This window comes from Phoca vitulina, unplaced genomic scaffold (genome assembly GCF_004348235.1).
Source record: "Phoca vitulina isolate PV1807 unplaced genomic scaffold, GSC_HSeal_1.0 scaffold25, whole genome shotgun sequence".
NCBI classification, from domain to species: domain Eukaryota; kingdom Metazoa; phylum Chordata; class Mammalia; order Carnivora; family Phocidae; genus Phoca; species Phoca vitulina.
This window is the reverse complement of record NW_022589728.1, coordinates 45,913,520-45,930,930: the sequence shown is the minus strand read 5'-3', so window position 1 is coordinate 45,930,930 and position 17,411 is coordinate 45,913,520. Positions and strand designations below refer to the sequence as shown.

The 17,411-nt window shown below is 42.0% G+C and overlaps 1 protein-coding gene and 1 pseudogene across 1 annotated transcript in view; both read left to right on the top strand.

Moving 5' to 3' along the window:
* Window positions 1-3,476: 3,476 nt before the first annotated feature.
* Window positions 3,477-4,037, top strand: LOC116643276 (annotated as a pseudogene).
* An 8,881-nt stretch (window positions 4,038-12,918) lies between these two features.
* RNF19A (ring finger protein 19A, RBR E3 ubiquitin protein ligase) overlaps window positions 12,919-17,411 on the top strand; it is a 57,412-nt gene continuing 52,919 nt past the window's right edge. Inside the window, exon 1 of the mRNA XM_032421555.1 lies at window positions 12,919-13,224. The gene's annotated coding sequence lies outside the window, so the exon portion shown is untranslated. The remainder of the gene's footprint in view (window positions 13,225-17,411) is intronic.

The window sequence follows — 17,411 nt, the reverse complement described above, 5'->3', positions numbered from 1 at the left end:
TGACCTGTGGTTCCAGGTCAGTTACTGCCAACCTTTGCCCCCACTTTAGCTTCTTGCCTGCCGTTCCAGATGAGCAGACGCTGGTGCCAGGAAGCGGTTCCACCCCCCTCCCATGGCCAATGAAAAGCCATCAGTCAGGATAGCTCCAGAGGCATTTGGAATTGGTCACATTTGGTCTGGACTTTACAGCAGAGTTGTCAGAGCTCTAACTCATCACCATGTAGCCAAATGGTCTGATGAGCCTTTGACCCAAGTCCCAGATTCTAGATGTCCCCCACTCCACATCCTTACTGGAACTAAAGGTCTCCGTACTTCAGCTGTGTCATCTAGGATTTTGACTCCCTTATGACTCCCACATCTGGCTCACAGAAGACCCTTTTCATGGGGCTACACATCTGCTTCCAGAATTTGAAAGGGCCTCTCTCATCTAAGATTCACATACCCCCTTACTGCCTTAAGATGCTCATCCCCAGAAGCGTCTCCTACACATTGCCCCAGGTCCCTTGGACTAGACCCTTTGCATATAGACACACTACAAAGTGAACTGAAATTCACCTTGTCGCTTTGACTCAATGATTTTAACTGCCGGCCTCTCCCTGATTGGAGCTGGCTCCTTTGCTTCAGTTCATCTCCACTGCTTTCTCGGCCCCAGGGCTGCTCTCAATTAGCTTGAGCCTGCTTCTGTACCAAGAGGTCCTAGGTACTTGAGGCTCTGGGAAAGTGCCAATCATGATCATTAAAGAAAATGGGCAACTGGGACACTGAGGATGTAGTCAAAAGTGGAGCCTCTTCCCTGACCCAGAGAAGGAAGGTACATTATACCAGGGGTAGATACCAACAGCCCTTGCATCCTGTCTCCTGTAATACATGTATTGAAGGTACCCTGAAAGAAGGACCGAGGTCTGAGATTCTTATTATAGTGTAGGACCCATACCTCAAGTATCTGAAGGGCCTTACCTGTTCGACTGGATTTATTTCTCAGTTTTCCCACAAATCTCTACAATAGCTCACTGTCACATTGTGTCAACAGCAATAAAAATACAATATATTAGTGCTTCTAGCTCCCATATTCTGTGTCCCTGAAGAAGAAATGCTGGCTTGAAGACCAATGGTGAAATAAAGCCATCAGTGATGTTCTCTTCACCTTCCCAAACTTGTTTCATGTGATGCCCTTTTTTAAAAGTAGTATTTTAAAAAGAGGAACCAGATGTTTCTGACACCCTCTCTCTGAAAAATAAGGCACTGGAATTGAAAGACCACACACTCAGGATTTTCCAGGTTATGATCACAGTAAAGTAGTGGGTGACATCACCTATGGGAGAGAGGTTTTCACGAATTGGTGCAGTAAATTGTGTATGAGAAGTAATTACTAAATCTAACAGGAAATTTCTTTTCTTTTCTTTTTTTTTTTTTATTTGACAGAGAGAGACAGCGAGAGAGGGAACACAGCAGGGGGAGCGGGAGAGAGAGAAGCAGGCTCTCCTCTGAGCAGGGAGCCCGATACGGGGCCCGATCCCAGGACCCTGGGATCATGACCCGAGCCGAAGGCAGACGCCTAATGACTGAGCCACCCAGGCGCCCCTCTAACAGGAAATTTCTATAAGAATTCCTAGATACTGAAATACTCTTCCTTACCAATCTAAAATTAGGAGATCAGAAAGGGAAAATAAGTTTTCTTGTATTTGCTAGCCAATCTAAGATTAAAAACTGAAAAACCAAGCCTATATGTGTGGGACTTTTTTTATAGCAAATAGAAATAGAAAGTACCTGGAAGGCAATCCAATAAAATCATCTAAAAAGAAGGGATCCTGACATATCTGCTAAGGAACTATTCATTAGAATGTTTAGACCAGATCCAAGAATGTTAATCCACCGGCTCCTATGCTGATTATTTTGGGACAGAACACAGATTTCAAAAAGAAAAAATATCAGCACTCAAAGAAACTGCCAATTCTGAATTTGAAGATATTAACAAATGTACTCAGCATTTCTTTCATCAAAGAAAGTCAAAATACAGCTTTGTATTTAATACAGACTGTCTAAAGGGTTTAAGATAATATCATTTATTTCAGAATAAAAAGTATGAAGAAACGTAAGGAGTAAGGTATTGGAAGAGGGAAGAAGGGAATGAATTCAAGAGCTCATATGGGAAAGTAAGTAAGATTGACTCTTCCTCTGAGATAGTAGGAAAAGTAGAGACAAAGAAGAAGCAAAGAGGGATGACATAGAGAAAGGGAAGACGAAGAGGTTGATGCTCGCCAAAGGCCTGGATGTTTCCAGCAAAGCAGAATGGGTGGGCAGCTATCTTTGTTTCCCTCACTAGACAGTAAGATCTGTCAGGGCAGGGATTGGGTCTGTTTTGTCCCCTACTGTAATGCCCATCGCCTAGCATAGCAGGTGGCGTATTGTTGATTCTCAATTTGTATTTGTTGAACAAAATGAGTCAAAGAATGTGGACATTAGGAACTTAGAAGAACAGGAAATGCTGGGAATAGCTATGTTAGAAATCAGTAAGAAATGAATAATGGGGTTGCAAATTTGAGGTTAGCTGGTATGCAAAGTTCAGAAGCTAGAATGGAAAAGCAGGCAGATTGGAATTGGTGAGACCAAGAGAGTGGGATGGAAAAGGAGTAGGAGGGTTCAGTATGCAAGCAAAAGTGATGGAAGCCAGGCCGGAAATGGGGTCAAAGATGAAGACCTACTGGAAGCAGCAATAGACTGTCAAGGTCATGTGATTAGAGGCACTTCTGAGGGTTTTAGGCAATGTGCCCCTTTAAAACACCAGTGTGGCATATAACTTTGTCACAGGCTAAGTAAGCATCCGACTCAAATTTTTACTCTCGCTTCTGTGACTGTTCAGACATGGATTGTGTCTGATTTGTTCTCTCTTGTCACCCAGTATGGTTTTTGTTTTTAAATTTTTTAATTTAAATTCAATTTAATTAACATATGGTGTATTATTAGTTTCAGAGGTAGAATTTAGAGATTCATCAGTTGCATATAACACCCAGTGCTCATCCCATTAAGTGCCCTCCTTAATGTCCATCACCCAGTTTCCCCATCCCCCCCCCCACCTCCCCTCCAGCAACCCTCAGTTTGTTTCCTAGAGTTAAGAGTCTCTTATGGTTTGTCTCCCTCTCTGTCTTATTTTATTTTTCCTTCCTTTTCCCTATGTTCATCAGTTTTGTTTCTTAAATTCCACGTATGAGTGAAATCATATGATATTTGTCTTTCTCTGACTTATTTCACTTAGCATAATACACTCTCTTTCCATCCACACATCATTGCAAATGGCAAGATTTCATTCTTTTGGATGGCCGAGTAATATCCCATTGTATATATATCTGCCATGTCTTCTTTATCCATTCATTTGTCAATGGACATCTGTCACGTATGTTATTCAAATGAACAAAAAAGGGAGGAAAGAAGAAGGGAAATTAAAGACATGATTGACGTGTGTCATGTCTATTAAAATTATGAGCTATTCTAATCCTTTCTGGGGTGGCAGGGAGGGCAGAGAGAACGACTTGAAGGCCTCGGGCACACTGCAAGAGTACAAGTGGTGGGGAGCTGCCTGCCCACCCCAAATGTCGCACTCCACCCCTCTATCGGGTGCGAATCTCTGCACCTAATCATGTGGTCACCAAGTTCTGCTTCTGGCACTTTGTGTCTCAGCTGAAGAAGATGCAGTCTTCAGGGGAAATTGTTGACTGTGGACAGGGGTTGGAGAAATCTCCCTTGTGGGTAAAGAATGTTGGCATCTGGCTGTGCTATGATTCCCACAAGGGCTCCCACAACACGGCCGGGAGCTGACCACTGCAGGCGTTGTCCCCTGTGCTGAGATGTGGGCTCTGGCACCCCACCGGGCCCACTCGATCCAGATCATGAAGGTGAAGGAGACTGCAGGCAGCAAGTGCCGCCGACCCGCCGTCAAGCAGTTCCAGGACTCCAAGATCAAGTTCCCGCTGCCTCACTGGGTCCTGCATGGCCAGCACAAGCCAGGCTTCACCACCAAGAGGCCCAACACCTTCTTTTAGATGCAGAGCCTCCCTGTCCCCAGGTCTGCCCAAATAAAGCCCTTGGGAAAACCAGGGTGCTCAGAAAAAAATAAAATAATTTTTTTAGAATTATGAGCTACCCTAAATTTTCTCTGTGTATCAATGTGTATAAACATTTGGATATGTGTGTATAATACAAATACACCATCATAAACATCCGTGGGTATTTCTGCAATATTGGGGTTGATAACAATGATTGGAAAATCCAATGGTTAGGTATGTTCTATCTTCTGTGCTGTAGGATGGAGCCAAGATCTGGTAAATACTGGGCTTGGGGGCCTAGGAGACAGGCTAGAGATTTGGAGCTGCTGAGGGCAGGAAAGTAGAGCCAAATTCCTGGGTATAGGCATCTTATCCAGAGGGCCGTTACTGAAAGGAAAGGACCTAGAGATGACACAGTTCGACCAGAATCAGACCATGGAACTGGTCAGGTCAAACAGAGGGACAAATTAGCAGATACTATATAGGAAGACAAAATCCAGAATGACTGTGTGTTTGGTCTTTGGAAGACCCAAAAAATCAAACCCTCTGCTAAGACCCTTTAGTTGGAAGTTCTCTGTCTTCGATAGCAAACATATTTTCTTTTCTAGGATTTTCTGTTTAAAAGATGAATCTTTTGAATTAATTTTCTTATCACCTCTTCCTGAAATGTCATTTATGAGGTTCTTTCTATTTCATTTGTTTTAAATTTTTTATGACGTTATGCAAATACATATATTCATATATTTAGTTCCTTAGGCTGGAAATCCTTCACTTGTGAAAAAATCAGTGCAAAGGTACCTTAGAAGCCGAATCAAGAGAAAACAGTGCTCATTGTTAGATTGGAGCAAGATGGGAGTGGGCTTTGGAAGGAGAAGAGAATGAAAGGAACTTCCTCTCTCCTCCAGACTTCCTATGTAAGTCTTCTAAATGTAGTATTTCAGGAGAATCCATTGTTCATTTTAAAGAAAAAGAAAAACTCTATACTTGTTTTCCTATTGGGTCTGTAAATCAATAAAATATTAAGGTGGAAACAAAAGAAATACCTCTTGGTGATTGACCATCTACTTTAGTCATCCGTCCTTGAATTTGATTGTGCTGCAGATTTGTACTTCTGAAAATAGAATGTCTCAAGTATTGTTTCTAAATCTTCAGATGCTTGCTCCCAAATTATTTCTCTTCTATTCAACACTGAAAAGCAGAGATCATTTAAAAGAGCTCCTGTGGGGCGCCTGGGTGGCTCAGTCTTTAAGTGTCTGCCTTCGGCCCAGGTCATGATCCCAGGGTCCTGGGATTGAGCCCTGCATCGGGCTCCCTGCTCAGCGGGGAGCCTGCTTCTCCCTCTCCCTCTCCCACTCCCCCTGCTTGTGATCCCTCTCTCGCTGTGTCTCTCTGTCAAATGAATAAATAAAATCTTTAAAAATAAATAAATAAATAAAATAAAAGTGCTCCTGTGACATACAGAACCAGCATTGTACAAAATCTGGATCGGGCACCCTCTTCTTGGTAAGAATAAATTGTAATACAACTTTAGCATGTGAGAATCTTCATTTGAACCAAACAATCTCAAAATGACAGCATTGTAGTAATTATTCAGTTTTCCCCTCATGTCCTTGAGATATATTGTTTAAAGGTTTTGATTTTATCACAGGATATAAAACCCCTAGAAACAAATTGAAATTGAATACAGATCACTAACCCTGAGACTTCAGATGTTTTTCTCCCTGAGACTTCAGATCTTTTTCTCACTTGCTTAGTTATTCAACTATTTGAAAACCTTATTCTCTTTGATCACTGATAGGAATGTTGGCTTGACACGGTCATTTTAGCTCCAAACTTGCGATGGTCTTTCGTTTTGTCTTGTTTTCAAACTCCCAAGTATGAATTTTAGCAAGGTAACAAATTCTTCCCTCTAGCCCCAAATACCAGTTGATGTATTCAAGGTACTGCATGTCATCTCTCGTCCACCTTTTTACATCACACAGACTTCTAATTAGTCATTTTGGATTCTGACCACATTTGCCAGGAAATAACTGTTTGTCTTCTAACACATTTCTGATGGGATTCCCCTGGCAAAGGTAGATGGGATTTTTAAAATTGGAACCATACTAAAAACAGAATTGTTTTTGGTAATTGCCGATGAGTTTCCTGGCTAGCATACATGGAGCTAAATTGGCAATACCATTGAACAGAATGGATGGCAAAAAAAAGGGCCAGGGGGTGGGGGGTGGAGGGGAGGATGGCACCTGCAAAGACAGGCTGTCCACTGCCAACAGGGGTTAGTTTGTGCTTGGTTGCCTTTCCTACTGTTTTCTCTCTGCTTAAATGTTTTGTATCTTCTTATTGTTTCAGGGCTAGATTCTGCCAAAAATATTAAACACAATTTGACACACTTGAATGCCACTGAATCCAATATCCACTCATCTTAAAATAACACTATTGATAATAGCTCATTTTTACTGAGCTAATACTAAGTGCCATGTGCTAAATACTTTTATATTTATCACTTCATCTAATTCTCACAGAAACTCTGAAGAGGTAGTTTTATTACCTTCATTTTTATAAAGATGAGGAAACAGGCATATAGGGACCTTGATTTATGAACATTCATCCCTTGTGTTAATAATTTTAGACCTTTTACTGGAATAGCTCTGAGAATCCAAATACACACATGTATATTTTTCACCCACTGAGTATTAACACTTACAGGTATAATCAGAATAAAGGACAGCCATAAGACAGGTTCTAGTATTTTTCAAGTTTTAAAAGAGTGTCTTCAGTAATTCTACTTCTAGGTATGTACTCTAGAGAGATTCTCCTATATGTGCAAAAAAGACATGTATAAGAAAGCTCATTTATACGGCAGTTAAAATAAACTAGATTTCCATGTATCCACATGGGTAGATCTCGAAACAATGTTAAGTAGGGGGAGAAAAGGAGGCTGCTGTAGAATGATACATTTGATACAATATCGTTTATGTAAAAATGTTGTTTAGTAAAAACTATGTTTAGAACATAAAACAAGAGAATATGTTATTTGGGAATATGCACTTAATGTCGTAGAAGGATGTGAACCAGAAGGGCAAAATTTTTCAGGACAGCAGTTACCTGGGGAAGAGAGAAATGGGACCGGGGTGGAGGGAGGTAAAAAGGAGGTTTCAACTCTATAATGTTTCATTTCTTTTGCTTTAAAAAATAATACAAGAAAAAATGTTAATATTTGTTCTTTCAGGCGCTACATGGCTTTGTTCCCTTCTTCTCTGAAAGTTTTGTATTTTAAGAAAGGTAAATGGGTATATTCATGCTGATAAGGGGCAGAGACCACTATAATCAGCATGATCTCCATAAATTTAGGGTGAAAATGTTTTGAAGCAGATTTAACTACTTGCCCGATTTATCCATAAAATAACATAGACTATGTAGGGTTGAGTCTTGTAAATTCAGTGCAACCTCCAAAATAAACTAGTTGTAAAATGTATTTCTCAGTAGTTTCATTAAAGTGAATTTCTTTATGTGGTTTTATGTTATCTACAAACCACAGGGAGCCAACCTCCCCCTCCCCTGACTCCTGCAATATTTTCATATTGTAAAGGCCAGCAGTAAAAATAATTGTCTGGACACTGTTACAGGTCACATACTTCTGGCCAAAGACTTCTTCTCATGGGTCATTATTATTATCTGGAGTGCACATTCTCAAATCTGATTCCCTGACCTGCCCCCCTCCTCTCCCTTTCTTCACGTCCAACAGCACAGGATTTCATTATGAAGGTAAACACCCCTGTATGCTATCTAATTAGGCAACGCAGTTTCTGTAGCGAGTGTTCCTCGTTGCATTATTTGGTATAAGGTTCTGGGTCATATCTAAAAATATTGCAGCTTGAAAATTAATCTAATCTTTTGTTCATTTCCTTTTGTTTGAATCTTTTCACTTTCTAAATAATGAGGTAGTTGAAGAATGCTAAATCCAGCATTACTTAAAATGCTATTCATTTTGTTAATACTATATTTTGAAGTGAGGAAATTATTCGTTGTGTACATTTTAAAATAATCCCTTTCGGTTATATAACTAGCAATCAGTACCAGTTTGTTTGTGGGCATGTGTTCATACACATTTTTTTATACCTGCCTTGTTTCAAAAAGGATAAAAGATGACTTACGGATACATACAACATAGCACCAGAGAAATTAAATCTGAAGTTAGTGAAGAAATGGAAACAGTCACTCTTAAGTAGGTAACGTGCATCCTGTTCAGTCTTATATACAGGCCAGAAGGAGGCCACATAATACAGCTCTAAACTTCCTCATAGCCAAGAGAAATACTGTCAGTTCCACAATTAGGTATCCAGAAGACAAAACAAAGGGGGTTAATAAACAAGGGAAAAGGGAAACATAACTATTCCAGGTGCTAAAATCAAAGGAAAACATTTTCCAGATACAGTCAGAGAGAGTAAATATAGCAACAATTTTCATGGTCCTTTCTTATAAATCTCTTAATGTAAGTCCAAAGTATTACACCAAAGTAAATTCATTAAGGAAATCTGAGAGGAAAGAGTCATGGCATGGGACTGGAGACTGGGAAGGTAGGAAGAGGGTGGGCTAGACACAAGCCAAGAGCTAAAGGGTAGCAACTGTTGGTTTTGATGTGAGGCTCATTACCAGGCTGATGATATAATGTGTCTAACCCAGGACTCTTTGAGAGTGAAAGGGGTACCATCAATAATTAAGCCCCCACAACAGGTATAAGCCAGGATTTTTCTGAGCAAACTGGGACATATGGTCATTTTAAGTCCTTGCTCATCACCCACTGACATCCTGCTTCCAGTGCAGCCCACCACTGTGGATCTAGTCAGCCAAACTCACCCTGTCCCACATGCAGTAAGTCTAATCAGCTCTAGTTTTAGGGGGCTCTGGGGATTTCTAGCCCAGGTGACCAACTCAGGGTAGGCTAACTCATGAATCAAACAAATAGGAAATGTAATTAAGAAAGACTGGAACAAGCAATGGGTAACAGGGGTCTGAGGATCCAGTCTCCACCAAGAGAAGGTTAAAGGAGATATCACTTCTGATAATGGGTGGGAGGGAGAAAGAATCAGACTGTAGGTAACTGGATGGGTCCCATGAAAAGGAATGAGATACCCTCCTTCCTAAAGAGCCCAATGAGAGATCCTGTGGAAGAAAACTGCTTGAAGTTGGGATATTATCATAATGGCTGAAGCTCTTAAGCTGTAGTTCTTAAATGTGTAATATGAATTACCCGGACAGTTTGTTAAAAACTAGATTCCAGGACCCCAACCTCACAGATGATGATTCTGTAAGTCTGAGATGGATCCCAGGAGTCTATTTTAACAGGTGCTCCAGGTGATGCTGGCAATGGCGGTTCAAGCCTGGACTTTGACAAATACCACCCTAAAAGCTGATTAACAGCCCTTTGGGGAGTCTAGTCTTCCCACAAGAAAGAGTACCTTGGGCTGGCTTTGGGGAGGATATGGTGCCGTTTCCCCTATGGAAGGTGGTGAGAGATGGAGCAGGGAGAAGAGGTGGATCTGAGCAACTCAGCTTTCAGCCACCTGAAGGATTTTTCCATTGAAGGGCCTAGATTTCTCAATTTGGAAGAGAAAAGTCCTTTCCTCTCCAGATTCCCTATATGGTCCTAACAAGTAAGAGAACCACCCGAGCAGGGATGCAGATGACCCCATTTTTAAAATCCTAGCTGGATTAACTCCCACTCTAGCCAGCTTCCCTTTATGTAGTAAAAGCACCTAGTATTTACTGATGGTTTACTACATGCCAAGCTTAAGAGCTGTATCTGCTTTTACTCGTTTAGTCCTGAGAACAACCCAACTTCCACTCCCCCTGCTTGTGCGCGTGCTTTCTCTCTCTCAAATAAATAAATAAATAAATAATGTTTAAAAAAAATAGTACCTATCTTTTGGGACTCTTATGATAATTAAATGGCTTAATACTTATAAAGCACTTAGAACAGTGCCTGTCAGGTAACATGTATTCAATAAAGAGTAGCTGCGTTGTTCTCTTTCTCTCATTCCCTGCTTTCACTCCATTCAAGCAAGTCTTACCAATTCTGCCTCTAAAACAAATACCAAAACCATCTTCTCCTGTCTCCACCTTAGTCCAAAGAACTATGATTTCTTTCCTGGATTCTTGAAGTAGCCTCATAACTGATCTCCCTGCTTCCACTCTTGCTCTGCCACAATCTGATCCCCAGAGCAACCAGAGTGATCCTTTCTAGAGGTAAATCAGGTGTCATTCCACTTAAAAATCTGTTGTGTCTGACTGCACATCACACCAGCCATTTAGAATTCTCCTTATCATGATCTCAAAATGTCTTAAATAATCTGGGTTCCTCATACCTCTCTAATCCCATGTGGTATACTCCCTCTTACTATGCTTCAGCCTCTAGCTACCTTGAACTTGGCAAGTTTGTCTTGCAAGGACCTTTGCACCTGCTGTTCCCTCTACCTTCCCCACCCCTTAACTTGTTTGCCTCCTTCTTGTCTTGAAGAACCCAGCGCAAATGTCAGAGGAGCAGACTTTAGTTTGAGACGTTAAACTAAGGTAACAGCCTCCCTGGTTTCTATGTGTCACACAGGTAAATTTATTTCCTTTCCTTTATTTCTTTGTTGTTTTTTCTGCCTTTCCCAACTGTGCCACCCCACTCCCCTAGACTGTAAGCTCTATGAGACCAGATACAAGGGCTGTCTTTTTTATTGCTGTATTCCCAGTTTCTGGGAAACTCTCCCCCTACACACACACACACACACACACACACACACACACATACACATACACACACACACACACACACGGCACTCAATTAATATTTACTGAATTGATTCTGAATGAATTAGAAGACAGTAGAGAAAGAAAGGAGAATACTATTATATTATGCTTTTGCTGTAATCTGGTGAGAAATGATGAGGCCCTAGCAGTGGTTTTCAACCATGGCTATGCACTGGAATCACCTGGAGAGGTTTTGTTTTGTTTTGTTTTAAGCCTCATGCCTGAGCGCCATCTCAGAGATTCTGACTTAATCGGTGGAGGCAGTCTGGGCATCAGGACTTTTTTTAAAGCCCCTCAGGGTATTCTGATGTGCAAAGTGGAAATTACTGCCCTAAAGGCAGAAGGGGGATATAGAAGAGAGAGTACAGGAATATTTAACAGAACTTAAGGTTAATTATGAATTGGAAGTGACTGAACCAGGGTTGCTTGGGAAGAATCCTAGATTTCTGGGTTGGGCCGGGGTGAATGAGAGACACAAGTTTTGAGGAAAAGAGAAGTTCTGTCTTGGACAGGCTGAGTTTGAGGTACCCGTGGGGATTCAAGTGGAGATGTTCAATATATATTTGTTGTTGTTTTTAATAGATGTTGCCTTAGTGAAGAGTAGGGAATCCCTCTAGTTTTCAGGAAGCGGGAAAAGGCATCCCTGGAAAAGATGACAATTGTGCAGAGTACAAGACCATTTCCACTTTGCACAGCCTCTTTCCTCAAAACCTCCTTCCAAGCCAATGCCCCATCTGTTCTGAAATGTTCAGCATGTTGATATATTCTTAAGGATTATATTATGTATGAGTACTGTTCCATAAATCCATTTAACTTATACTATTCTTGTACTACTTGTACAAAGTATTCCATTGATTAAATTGTAGGCAGCCTTCAAGTAGTATTTAAAGGAATATATAACAGCTTTAAAACTTCCAATAAATGAAAATAAACATACCCATCATGACTTCCTTTAAGATTTGTGGTAAAAAAAAAAAAAAAAATACTTGGACCTAAACTGCTTAGCTTGTTTAGTTTTCTAATTGGTAAACATTTACTGGGTTACCAAAGATACCAAGTACTGTCTGAAAGACCATAGCTCCTTGGTTTGTTTCTAATTTAAATTAGACACACTAAAACAAGGACTGATAGGGTGATATATTTAGTTAAGTAACAGATGGCGAATGGACATTCTGTCCAGCATCCATCACATTCCATTTCTCAGTATTCCAAGGAAAAGTGACTCTAAATCTTGAAATCAACTATGAAGGAATGGACCAGGTCTGTACTGAATGTTTATTCAACTAAAAAGAACTGATACTAAACCATACGCAGGTTAAAAAATTCAAAGGAGATGTATGACTGGCTTAAAGGATAGGAGGGGATGGAACAGATAAAGCTGGATTAATGTAACTCAGAATGTATCCGTAAGTACTGAAGTATGAATTCTGAATACTTAAGCGATTTTGAAATTAAGAGATGTGGGGGAAAGGAAGAGGCGAGTGGCAGATATTCTCTGCACCCTCACATAGGGTATTAAATCGTGGCTAAGTGCTGGGGCTAGCAGCCCCTGAGGAAGAATGAGGTCTCTTCAAACTGTAAGAACGAAGAGGTGGGAGCGCCGCCACTCTTGGGGAAGACATTTCCACGCAGAAAGGAGCAGAAACTCGCAGCAACATCCCGGCCTTGCTTTCCCTGGGGGCTGCCAACCTAACAGGTGAACCGTGAGAACACAAAGAAACGAATAATAAATGGCGTGCGGAATGCCAAAAGCCAGGGTCCTCAAGTCCAAGCATCTACCACCGCGTCGGGAGCAGCTCCAGCCACCCCAACCATCCTCGGAGGCGACACCTGCTCCACAGCCCCGCCCGCTCGGGGCGAAGTGCTGCTTGCCCAGAGGCAGAAAGGGCAGCTGACTTGCCCGCGTAGGGGATGAACGGGACGCTGCCCTCTCAACCACCCGGTCGCAGGCGGAACACGCCACGACGGGCCGAGCCAAACGTGCGCGAGTGAACGACAGCATCCCAGAGCCGCCCGCGGCGGGCCCGGTGGGCGTGACGCCATGACGCACGGCACGCGGGCGGCGCGCCGGGGCGGGGCGGGGTGGCCGGGGGCGGGAGGAAGGAGTGGGAGGAGGAGGCGGAGACAGCGGGGGCTGAAGCAGGGGGAGAATGGCAGTTGGGGCGCTGGTTCCCGGGAACAGCCGTCAAGACAGAACTGCGGAGGAGGAGTTCGGGAAAGCGGCCGTCGGGACCCCTCTTCTGCGTTCCCCCCGCCCCAGCTGAGAGGCGTCTCGGCGGGTCTGAGGAGCCCTCCTCCGTACTTCCTTCGGCTTCTGCCGCCGCCGCCGCCGAGAGATGGGCCTCCTCACCCGCACTCCGGCACCCGCCGCCGCTCTGAGGAGTTGAAGGTACGGGCGGCACTGGAAGAGGTTGCGCCTGGGTGCGGGAGGACAGGGGCGGCTCCCGTTTCCGACTCGAGGCGCTCCGGCACGGCAGCTGCCCTCGCGCCCCTTCCCGGAACGGAAATGGATTCAGAAATCCCACGGGAAAGGCGCCCCCTCTCGGGCTGGGCCCCGGAGCAGGGGCCGGGGCCGGTCCTGGGGCCGGTCCTGGGGGTCAGGCCTCGGGCTGGGTCCGCGTCCACCGCCCGCACCCGGCGCTGGCGCCCCCTGGGCCGCGCAGACTGAGGCGGAGCGTGGGATCCGCCCCGAGCTCTGCCCTCCCGGCCCGGGCAGTCTGCAGTCGGCGGCCAACCCAGCAGTGTTGTGACGGGCCGAGGCGGCGCTCCCTTGCAGCACTTCCCGGGCGGCTGAAGCTGCCGACACCAAGGGCGGCCGCCGCGGGGAGGCAGCGGGGGTGGAGCGCATTCCTGATGGGTGAAATCGGCTGTAACGGGACCGATTTCCGGGCCTCGCTGCGAATTCAGAGCTGGGGCGAGAGCCCCCAACCTCTGCTGCAGGGGGCTCTAGGGAAGGGGTGGCATGCACCCGGGAGGATTCATCCGGGAGAACTGCCATCCCCTTCAAAAGCAGAAATTAAACAGACGAAAAACGGTGTTGCCTTGGGGTTAAAGTATACGTTAATAGGGGTCTATCCAGGATTGTCTCTCTCTTGCTAAACCTTCAGGGTGTTCCTAGCCTTCACCCAGCAAGAAACGCCACGATTTTTAATTTCCAGTTTTCCCTGTCATCTGGGTTTCCCTCTCTCGTTGCTCTTTCCCCCCATTTCCATTAATGGGAAGAAGAAAAAGAAGTTTAGGGTTCATTAGCCCCGCGACAAGGGCAATAAATAAAAGAGGGGAGAGAGGGGCTAAGGCTATATATGGGAGAAAGAAAGGTCCTAATTTTTCCCATTGGTCCTTAAAGGTGGAAATACGCGAACGGTGCTTTATTCTGGTTAATGTTTACCATTCAAAACGTTGCAGAATGTTCTGTTGGGTTTACGTTGGAAAAGACAATGTTTCCGTGCTGCTGCTATTTTCAAACCCAGGTGTTGACTAGAAATGCTAGTTTTAAATGTTAGTAAACAGTGGAGGCATAAAGCAATCTTTCCCCATGGTTGCCTTAAAATGTTTGTGATCTTTTCTTTCCGTTCCACTTTTTTTTTCTTTTTGTAAGAACATGGCTGTCTTACTCATTTTTTATTATTTTAACCTAGATTCCTTGACTCTTGGTTATACGAAGTATGACGGTATGCCTTATTTTCATTTTCAGTTTTGCCATTAACCGTCTTAATAGGCAGCTTTCCACGTCTGTTTATAATTCACGCTATTACCGTATTTGCCTTTTTATGCTTCCTTAACACCCAACTGAACTGAATTAAAATGTAAATACTTCTCTCTGTGTAGAAAATGGCGATGATCTATTGTTAACTCTTATTTTCAAATGTTCTTTCCCTGCTATTTGGAATTCCATGGTAAAGATTTGGAATTAAGTCCTAGGACTTAATCAAATTATGCAACAACAACAACAAAAAGCCCTTTTTCTTTAATATTATTTTTTATTTATACAGTGTAACAAGTTTAAATTTCATGCCTCCATGGAAACTATTTTATTGTCACCACAAGGTGTCTTTCAGAGGGGAAAAAAATTATACTTGGCAACTAATGTTAACATTTTTTTCAATATTGTTGACTTCCAGGAGGATTCCTGTAAGATTAACTTTTTAAAACTGCAGCGCCTTTTAGGAGTTGAAACACAACCCAAGTCTCCAGAGAGTAGCTCCTTAAAATATTGTTTCATTTGGGGAAGGCCTCAATTGATCATTAATTTATATAAAGAACAGTCCATTTTACTATCTAACCAGTGTTGAAATTTCTTTTTAAAATTTTCCTGGTGATTTGTAGAATTTGGGGTGCCTTTTTACTTGACTAAATGAAACCATATTTTTTTCCTACCTAATGTATGAAAGATACTAAGATTAATACCTGTTCTTAAAGATAGCTCAGCATGTTAGTGGAAAATAAATGCGTTTCATAAATTTGAAGTAGGGAAAGTCATAAAGTTATATTTTTGCAGTTGTGAATGTAAGACACTTGGGGCCACCTATCTTTAATGGGATCAGATTGAAAGATACTCTTTGTTCTTATGGGGTTATTAGGTGGAATTAAATACAGATAATTTGAAGCAAACGTTTTTAGCATTTGAAGGAATCTTTATATATTATGGCAGGTTCTGATTTTATCTTAAACACTTAATTTAGGTTTATCACAGAAATTCTTTGGTTTGTAATCATCTCCCACCCTCCCAGCTTTGCTTTGCTTTTTTAATCTGAAGGGCACTGAGGATTGAAAGTGTAGCTTTCTGAATTTATCAAGGGGGGAAGAGGGAGGACAAATATTTGTGATAACATGTTAAAGTCCCTAGTCTAGTGCTGGGCACAGAGTAAGCTGGGGATAAATTTTACATTTACATCTGAATGGTCTCCTTATATTCTCTCTTCAGGTTATAAAGGAAATTTTAGGGAATTATTTGTTTTCCTGATGCTACTAACAAGTGACAGTCGATTGTCAAATGCAGACTGGTTTTGCACTAAGCTTTATGCTCTTTTGTTTGAGGCCTATATGAAAAATAAACCATTTTGGGTTGAAGACCAAAGAAAAGTTGAATTTGTAAACTTATATTTGATTGCGTTATATTTGGCAAGTTAGCACTAGTAGTTTGAAAGGACCCATGATCATATATGAAGTACTTTAGCTTAAAGGTTTTGGTTTGACTCCTTTTTAGCAAAATGCTAATCTGATTACTTATGGAGAATAGCTAAATTTTCCTTAGGCAATTTTTTTTTTTCCAATCAGGAGTAATTATTATTTTCTTCAGCTTTTTTTTTTTTTTTTTTTGTCATAATAGCTTTTTGTTTGCTGGTAGAAGATGTATAACATTGAAACAACTATGTATATAACCACACCTGCACAGCTATAGACTGAGGATAATGTTCCTTTGCTAACCACATCTGTATTTCAGATGGTGGTAGACTTCAACCAAAAAGGGCAGTGAAATCATTTGGGGTGTTTGAAACTTGGGTACTTCATTTGTTTCTCAATAGCTATCATATGTCAGTAATACTTTCTCTATTAAAGTGGGAAATATTACCACTTTTTGATAAAGTAGTTTTGTTTGTATTGCTTTCTTTGTAGCTGTCAATACAACCTGAACTTTTAGTTTATTGATAACAGTTTCTTGACAGCAATGCCATTAGCCTTAAAAACATATATATTCTTTTTTTTTTTTTTTAAGATTTTATTTATTTATTTGACAGGGAGAGAGAGAGCGAGAGCAGGAACACAAGCAGGGGGAGTGGGAGAGGGAGAAGTAGGCTTCCCAGCAAGCAGGGAGCGTGATGCCGGGTGGGGGTGGGGGGACTTGATCCCAGGACCCCGGGATCACGACCTGAGCCAAGGCAGACGCTTAACGACTGAGCCTCCCAGGCGCCCCAAAACATAGATATTCTTGACCCATTGATGTTACCTGTTACTTTATTTTAAAAACCATTTGCTAGAGAAGTACTACTAGTTAATTTGTTTTAGAAGTCCTATTTGGAATAGTTTTCTTATGTGAAAGCCTTAGTGGGACAAAACTAATGAGTTGTTGTTTTATCTCTCAAATAAGTTTGTGCATTGGATTATGAAGCAAAATCCTACAGAAATCACCAAGTTTAAGCCCAAAAGAAACTTCAAATCTCAGTCTTGGGTCCAAAAAACTGGAGTTGGCTGCCCAAAATTATGTACACTTTACATTTTCAACCTCTTTCCTTCTTTGGAGACCCCTGAAAGTATAAATAGCCCTGCTGTAATGTGAATAGCAGGCAGGTTGCCAGTTGAAGAGACCTTCTGGGAGAGGTGAGCCATAAAGAGGGAGCAGACTAGTTAGAGGGAGGGATCAAGAAACCGGGAGAAGCTATTGGGAATGTGATAGTATTAGGCTTCCAGATAAACATTATATAGCATGTATCACAAAAATAGCCATTAATGTGAATCTTTATGCTTTATATTTTGTAATTTCTAAGTCAAATATTGGCATTTGCTCCCCCAAATAGTAAAATATTCTAAAATTAAATTATCCTTATGCGTTATCGCAAATGTGATAATATATGTGAA